Source organism: Numida meleagris, chromosome 1 (assembly GCF_002078875.1).
Source record: "Numida meleagris isolate 19003 breed g44 Domestic line chromosome 1, NumMel1.0, whole genome shotgun sequence".
NCBI classification, from domain to species: domain Eukaryota; kingdom Metazoa; phylum Chordata; class Aves; order Galliformes; family Numididae; genus Numida; species Numida meleagris.
In genome coordinates this window covers 183,350,308-183,358,867 of record NC_034409.1, presented here as the reverse complement: position 1 = coordinate 183,358,867, position 8,560 = coordinate 183,350,308, and the positions used below count along the sequence as shown (strand labels likewise).

General features: G+C 44.0%; 1 long non-coding RNA gene across 1 annotated transcript; it reads right to left on the bottom strand.

The window, feature by feature from the left end:
* On the bottom strand, positions 3,613 to 7,951 carry LOC110390296. The gene is made up of 3 exons (XR_002433673.1): positions 7,411 to 7,951; positions 7,103 to 7,202; positions 3,613 to 3,782 (listed from the first exon to the last, which is right to left on the bottom strand). It is a non-coding gene; the product is annotated as an uncharacterized LOC110390296 (long non-coding RNA).

Sequence of the window (8,560 nt, the reverse complement as noted above, 5' to 3'; positions counted from 1 at the left end):
ATGTACGTGCGCACGCACACAGATCAGGGCAGGGATGCTGATGAATGGATCGTGCACCTTTGACCACCTCTGCTGCGCTAATCCATCTCTCCAGGCGCTCCAAAACCTCCCTGCAGCTGCCAGCAGCCACTGCGCCTTGAAGTGAAGTCAACCTGCTGCAGAGCTGCTTCCCTCCTCCTGCAGTGGGAAATTCCTTTTCCACCCACCCCATATAATTAGCCATAGAAATGCAGACTAGACAGTGTTACGTCCTGGCCCAAAAGCGGGGTTAAGGTCCAATTATTGTGTGACCGTACAGGACTGAAAAAGAGAATTTTGTAGGAATAGAAAAGCAAAATTCTCAGCTTTCTTCTGGAACTACCAGCATAGAATCGTAGAATCATTTAAGTTGGAAAGGACCCTTAAAAATATCTAAACTATCAAAATGGGCTGTAAGAAATGCCTGATGTTAATATTACCACTCCAGCTGAGTAGCTAAAGAGATTTTCTCTTGTGAATGGAAGACTTGAGGGGCATAGGGCAGTACTGGCCCTTCTTAGGGTGCCTTGCATCATCGTCTGGTTAGTGTCTTAGCCTTTTGGCCAAGGGTTTCCACAGACTTAGAGAGACTTCGGATCCAAACCTTCTTTGTCATGCACGGTCCGCGCTATGAAGTGTTTGTGTCAGTACAGGCTGCCAGCCTAGTGCACTGCAAGTGGAGTCCATGCAGGTGCTTATGAAGCTCCTAAGAGTTGTGCCCAGCACAATTGGTCATTTTAACTTTCCTCATCTAGAAAGCGTTTTGCCTACATACTTCAAAGACTCCTGACCAAAGAAGCATCGTGCTAGGCAGACCCTTCTGCCTTGTTTTGTCTTAGAAGCGTGCTTGTGAGGTTGAGATAATGTCAGTCTGGTAATGGCCTTTCCTATTGCTACCAGCACCCTGGGACTGCAGAACTGACCTTTGTGTTGTCTGCTTCATTAGTTCACCTACTGGCAGTTGCCGTGCTGAGGTCACTGGTTTTTCCCATTCTGTATTTTTAGCTTTGTGTGTTGCTATCAGCATGCAGATTATCAGAGCCCTGATCACTGCATTTTGTAGTTTATTAAGACCTTATTTTGCTAATCACAAAAAAAACTAGACTCAGCCAACTGGTCAGGAGGGAAATTTTGTTTCTCTTTTTTCTCTTTCATAAACAGGTGTATGTTTTTCAGGTACTTAGGAGGTGAAAGAGAACAGGAGATCTGCAGTTTACACATGAGCCCATGCCTGGGTTTAGGACCACGGGCCCATTTTTTTCATCCCTTCTCCACGTCGACAGCAGTGGGTGCTGGGCTGACGGTTCATTATTTTACTGGTTAACGTCTACTGTCTTAAAGCTTCAGTTTCTGGCTTCATGTGATTTTGTGTTAATATTAAGGATTGTTTTAAAGGGAACATCGAATTTTTAAAGTTGAAGAGAAAACTGATGAAGTGAGGATCTCTAAAAGCTTGGACGCCAGCGAGCAAATGAAGAAAGACATACATTTTCTATTAAAAAGAATTGAATGATATAACTCTTGGCTGGAGGCCATGAAGCTGCTCTCAGCATTATTTCTGTCTGTGAGGGCCGGGACTGAATGCACAGGGCACGTCTGCTCTGCAATGAGCCAGTGAGGGCTGCAGCAGCGTGCCCAGAGTCTGGCCAAGGTGGTTGGACTGCTCCTGGGCCAGACTGGCATTGCCATGAGAGTGTCCTCTGGTTTTCGCATGTCAAGGTGTTGCTGAACACTGCTTGGTGCCAGCTGGAGCACCATGAAGGTAAAACACTACATGTGAATCCTATGTGTGCAAAGAAGCTAAGTTTTCCTGGATCCATGGTGCTCTTTCCAGTCAGAACCATGGAGCCCTAGTGCTAAGGACCAAAGGTGTGTGACGTGGCTGTGATCAGCCTGTTGGAGAACCACTGTGAGAGGAAGAATTCCACCAAAGGGCTACTTTCCCATCTTGCTAAAGGACTATTTCTTGTACTTTCTTGCTTTTGAGTGTGAGCTTTGCTTAACCACAGAAATGGATATTTCCCAAATGCTTGCCCTTTGTTGAATAGTTGCTCTTTTTCGTACCTCCTTTATAGTGTGCTTGGAGCCATTTGTATTCACTCAGGTATTTATTCCTGCTGTGTTGAAGGTGGGGAAGTAACATTGCAAATGATGACAGGAATTTATTGTCCCTCTGTGAGGCCAGCTTTCAGACAAGAAAGAAATGGATAAGAAGTGAGAAAAATACAGTTGTACAAAAGGTTTCTTATATGATATTCAAGATTAGATTAAACCAATAGCAAATGGTGAAACTGATGTACTGTAAGAGAAGTGATCCTAAGAGAGTTGTCAAAAACAGGTGGGATTGATCACCTTCTGAATGTACTTGTCAGTCACAATCAGTGATCCAGAGATCCTAGACAACTACCTTATATTGAGCAATAAGTCCTGACAGATTTCCTGAAAACAGCATCTGGTTCCATTAAAAGCTCCCAGGAGCTCCCAGAACACCTGCATGGGCTAGTGGATATGAATGCCCTAATGAGTTTTGCCTGGAAGCAGGCAGGACAGACAAGGATGCATGGTGTGTCATAAGGTGTTCATGATGGGCAACCAAATCAAACCCAAGGGTGGGGTACAACTGCAGATTCAGACATCTGTTTTTAGATATCAAGAGCTGGGCATCTAAACTCATATTGTAATCAAGGGAGATCTGATCACTGGAGTGCAAAAGACAGAGCTTCAGGTGGGTCCATACAGATACCTACTCTAATGTAACAGAATCACTCTCTAGACTCCATTGACTGGGTAGGACTTTGTTGCCTACCCGTGACACATAGTGCCATTTGAGATGACTTTCAATATCAAGATATTCACTACAGGATGTGTAGATATGAGGCAGACCTGAGGCCTTCTAGAGCAGCAGCTCAAGCATAGGCAGGACACTCCAGGGCATCTCAAATACTTGCTAATGTGAAACAAAACTTAGATCTCAGCGGACCATGGAGGAGCTTGGATACTCAATTCACATTCGCCTGTGCATCCTACTTCTAACATTTAGATAGTGAAAGTTCAAATTTTTCTTGCTTTAAAAATAAATCTTTATCCAAAAAAGCCCAGTGTCATTTACTGAATCCACTGAAATTCTATCTCTCTGTGTTTTCAAGTGCTTTGAGAATGAAGGGAGCTATTACTGATTAGCCAAGTCTTACCCTGCCGTTAGCTACAATTCAGGTTACACCTACAAACCCCAGTGCTCGCATAATTGGAGAACAGTCATCTGCTGCGTTTGTCAATTAATGGCTGTAAAGCTTAGAAGAAATATCAAGGATCTGATCTCCTGCATAACACAGTCCTTATTGCAGGCTCTGACCGCTCATTGAAGCCAGATTCTATAAAGCTGTGACTCCCATGAACCAACCAGAATTAGGGCATGGCTTTTAGGAAAAAGCATGAGCCATGATTTTAAATTAGCTTTGGATAGAGAATTCTCTGTAGCAATTTGTGGGTTGTTCCAATGATTAATCCTTTCACTATTAAAATTCATCTGTGTTCTGCTCTGAATTTGTCAAATGTCAATTTATAGACATTGGACCACATTGTAGATTTGTCCCCGAGCAGTGAACCCTTTATTGTTCCAATTCCTTCATGGAAGGAACTTACAAGGTATCATCAAGGCACTATTTAATCTCTTGAAGGACTGAGCTCCGAGTCTTCCCCCATTCTTTGGTCATTTCCAGAGCTTGTCTCTGAACTGCTCAGTTGTTTGAAGTTCCAGTTCATGGCTAAAAACGTTAAGGAACAGAAGGTTAAGATAAAGGCCAAGCACCTTATGGGATCCTGTTAGATGACATTTCCCCAGTTGCCCCCATGAAGTCCCCACACCTCTGAAGAGCATCACCACAGGGATGTTCACTGCTGCAGCTCACCCAGCTGGCATCACCGCTGCACTTTCCCTTCTGCTGTGCTGTCACAGCCAACACCGACCTACCTGGTGCTACGCTGAGTTAATCATTGCTGAAACAGTCCGGTGGAAATGCAGAGAGTTGTGAGAGCAAGTGGTGTTATCATAATTAAATCAGTGTCAGACCAGAGCGCTGCTTAAATTTACAGCTCTGTGCTAAAATGTGCAAAAAGGACCATTACAAAAGATGCTGGACTTCAGGCGTACACTCCTTTTTTAGAAGGGCAGAAGGCACTGTAGTGCTTTGTTAGGGTAATTTCAGTAATGTGGAGGGTTATGGAATGGGGGAATAGAAAGAATACTAAACATCAGTATTATTCTGCTACCTTTGTACAGCATCTCAACTCCCAGCCAGCAAAATCACTGAAGCTGAGGCAGTGATACCAAGATTAATCTGACAAAGAAGACAGACTTAGAACAGAAAAAAAAAATAGCATTTACTATATGTGCAGTAAATTGCTAAAAGGAGAGGGAAAATGGCTGTGAAAAAGGAAAAAAAATACATGGAATATTAATGAAATTGAGTGTAATAAGTACAGAACAACAGCAAAGGTAAAAATAATGTAGAAGATGCATAGTTTGTTTTAAAATCCTAAAATCACATTTTTTACTATTTTTGGTCCCGTGAGCCAGCTGGGCAGCTGGGTATTTCACAAATCATAGTCTGAATGTGAGAAAACAGTGTAGTGATGTGGTGTCGTTGCAGTCATCTGCTCCTGCTCACATGCTTGTATCATAAGGCTCCTACTGTACTGTGGGTCCTTGCCGGATCGGCTGTGAACATCGCTATCTTTGGGCTCTGTTTACTGCAGCTTCTGAATATTGTAAATTCTGCAGTCTTACAGGAATGGTGCCAGAGGCTCTTGGAGTCTGGGCTTGCTTAAGATTTGTGGTGAAGGGAAGGGAGAAAGGAAGGAAAAGGGAGACCTCCATCTGGGGTAAATTAGGATAATGCTATACCAACCTACAGCAGCTTAAGACCACTTCAAGGGAAAAGGATAGGCTGAGAGTTCACCCTTTTGTTCAGTTTAGCTGAGAAAATGAAGTGAGGTTCTTGGTTTTATTCTGTTTTCATTTCTAACTCCCCACCAGTATTGATAGATCAACAGCAAGAAGAAAGTTTGACTTATAAACCAGTTACTAGCTGTGTTCCAGGTATAAGGTTGGACTCCTCCATTTGAACTTCGGTGGGGTAAGAAAGGTTGAGTCTGAGGCTCGTAACATATTTTCCTAGCATTTGAAAGAAAGAAGTAATTGCCAAAGTTTTCAGGAATTTCAGCTATTGCAAACCCTTGGACATTCTTACCTGCAGTTTGTTTTGCAGTCAGTTTGTCTTTACGGGAATATCATTAAAATGCTGAAGTGGGCTGGGATCCCACGTTCTTCCCTTCATCCACCTTTTTCTCACATGCACTCACCAGAACTTTTATCAAGGGCAGCTCTGATTTTCCAAGACTTGAAGATAGTTTTGGGGAATGTCTGAGTTCTGGTATCCCTTCCCATGTATGTGTGCTGGGGGCTTGTGTAGCTGTGCCTTGGGAAGTATTTGCTATTTCAGGAGTTTCATGCATTTTGTGACCATCTGTTCCCCACTTCTCCTCATAACCACAAGAACACCTTTGGAGAAGAGATGCAGCAGGTGGGATAGTTCTGCAGTCCTCCAGGAGCCAGATGGATGTCTCTGAAAGCCTACTGCAGTGCTTTTCAGTCAGGATAGCTTGATGAAAGCATATAGAACAGACAATTTCCATGCGCCACGGAGGGGTTTTACATTAATGGATTTCCAGAGACAACTGCTACATCTGATGGGTGAGGAATGGAGATGGATCATGCAAAGCCAATAAATCCCGTTGTGTAAATCAGCTGAGGGGGAACCATCTCAAAGGAGGGAAACTCCTTGTCACAAATTAACCTGAAATAATGTAGAGACCCTCCTGAGCTTCTACGCTCTGCAAATAGGACAAAGACCCCACAGTATCTCCCTGCTCAGTATGCAGTGAGGGCAAAAAAAAAGTAAATGTAGACATTTACTGGTGTTGTCAGTGATTTCCATTTTGTCCTTGAGGAATCTAATCCCATTCATTGCGGTTGGTCTGGGTTACACAAGTGTTGTAGAGACATTCCAGATTTACAGCAGTACAACCGAGAACAAAGCTTTGCTGAAATATGCCACTGATTCGATTTTGTACCTATTGCCACTGGCATAGAATGGATCTCTCTAACTAGCTAAGCTCAACAGGTACGCAAAGTTGAGCTTGCAAGCCTGTCCACAGCAGGAGTGCTGGAACGAAGTGATCTTTAAGGTCCATTCCAACCTAAGACATGTACGATTCTGTGATTCTATAAGCCCAGGCTCACAATCTCTCTCCTCCCTGACAATGAGGCCAGGCTTGGACCAAGAGGATGTAGACTCACCAAGACTACTGTATTTTCAGCAGCTTCAGTATTTTCTTGTGGCCAGCAATGGCTTGTCTGAAAGGGAATTCTAAGAACACAACTGGAATGCTTCAGTGGGATTTGCCAGTCGGATTCTCTATGCCCACTGCAATGCTTACCCAACAAATACAACAACCAAACCTGCCTTGAGTGACTTGATGAGCCTGGATCTCAGCTTAAAGCTTCTCTGAGCTCCTACAGAGCAGCAGTGAGCACCCGTGTTTGAGGCTCTTTGCTATCAGGATCACTTCCCTCTAGCTTGTTGCACCAAAAACCCAGTGCTGGTTTCGGCAGTCACCACATTTTTCTGAGTTAATCTTTTATGGCTGTCACGTGAACTCAAATAACAGAGCTTTATTTTTCTTTATTTTTCTTTTTAATTTTTAGTACTGAAATACCCTATTAGCCATTTCTAAATGCAGAGCTTTTATACATCGCCACGGACACATTAACAAGTGTGCGCATCTGGCCTAAATTAGACCACCTATGGAGGTGGCCTACAAAATCTAGATATTACCAGAGGAAACACTGGAAAAGGCAGTTTACTACCAAGAAGAGAAACATTTTAAAGCCAGCCCACCAGCGAAGAGACCCTGGCAGCCCATAAAGAATTCTTCAACAGAGAGTGGAAAGTGCATATGAAGGACAGATACTGATCCCACTTCTACCAAAAATAATTAACTGTGTTGACCTTGGGGTATTTACCTTAGCATTACAGTTGTGGGGCTGAGTGAGCCATGGATGGAAGGCAAGATGCACTTCTGAGGATACGTGAAGCCATTGCAGAGCTGTGCTGAGATTTTGCCTGCAAGAAGACAGAAACATTAGAAAAACAAAAAAAATTGTCAACAAACTTTCTGAGAGCATTGAAGACTTTGTCTCTGCTGTAACAGAGGTAAAGATTTGTGGCTACTTGTAACACTCCAAAAAATAAAGGAAATGAAAGCGAAGATGCATACATTTAAAGTATTTCCTATTTCCTCTCTACAGAGCTGAGAAGTCTTGATGCTTACCTCACATACCAGAGTAAAAGGACCACATGCTGTCCTATATAAATGCTGCCAGTTCAAGTCTGATTTTTCAGAGCTCAGGTTTGGCTCAAGAAATTAAGGCTGCCTGCAGCCCTCTGCTTTCTCTCTTGGCTGTATCACCAGTGTGCAAAGCTAAACAGGAATAACAGCTCCCACAAACAGGGTTTATCTCTGTGCTACTGAAAAAAAAGAGGAGTTTGTTATGTTATGGCAACCTGAGAGCATAAACTGAAGATCTCAGTAAACACTGCCAATGTTTTTACAGACTGCAGTTAGAGATCCCGTTACATGTCTGGTATTTGGTTAAATCGTCACAGAGGATCTGGTGCTTAGTGCTTCGCTATTACTGCTGCTTTTAAAGCTATTTAATTGGTGGAATGTTTGGAATATGGTTTGAGGTTGGTGCATTCTTCCTCCATGTGTAGTGAAAGCAAATTGGTCAAGGAACATGGTGGGGAGCGCGATAAAGATGAGGTCTTTGGGGAATCCCTACTTTGATCTTCTGCAGGTGTTTGAGTGCCTCATCATAGAACCATAGAATGGCTTGGGTTGGAGACCTCAAAGCCCACCCAGCCCCAACCCCCTGCCATGGGCTGGTTGCCCCCCACCAGCTCAGGCTGCCATCCAACCTGGCCTTGGCCACCTCCAGGGATGGGGCACCACAGCTTCTCTGGGCAGCTGTGCCAGGGCCTCACCTCTCCTTCTACAGTCTCTGATGGCCACTGTTCTCTTGGGTTCCTCATTAGCTCTCTGCTGATCCCTCAGGACGGAGGTGAAGTGCCAGCGGCCAAGAGGCAATGGAGCTGACATGGCAGTCTGCTGAATGTAGCCCAGGTGGCTGCCAAGGCAAGAAGAGGGTTTGGGCCATCAGCATCACTTTGCCTGGGTACTGGCAAAGTACAAGTACTTGGACTGCATTTGTGTGACTGACTGTGACATGATGGGGTGGGGGAGGGTGGGGGGGATGAAATAGTGAATGAGCTACTTATGCTACTTCAGAGAAGCCTATATTTCTCCAATTTAGAAACAAAGATGTGGTGTGGGACCATGGTAAAGGCCTTGAAGGAGTCCAGGTAGTTGATATCTGTTGCCCTTCACTCCTGTCTATCCTGCCCTCACCCTGTCCACTATC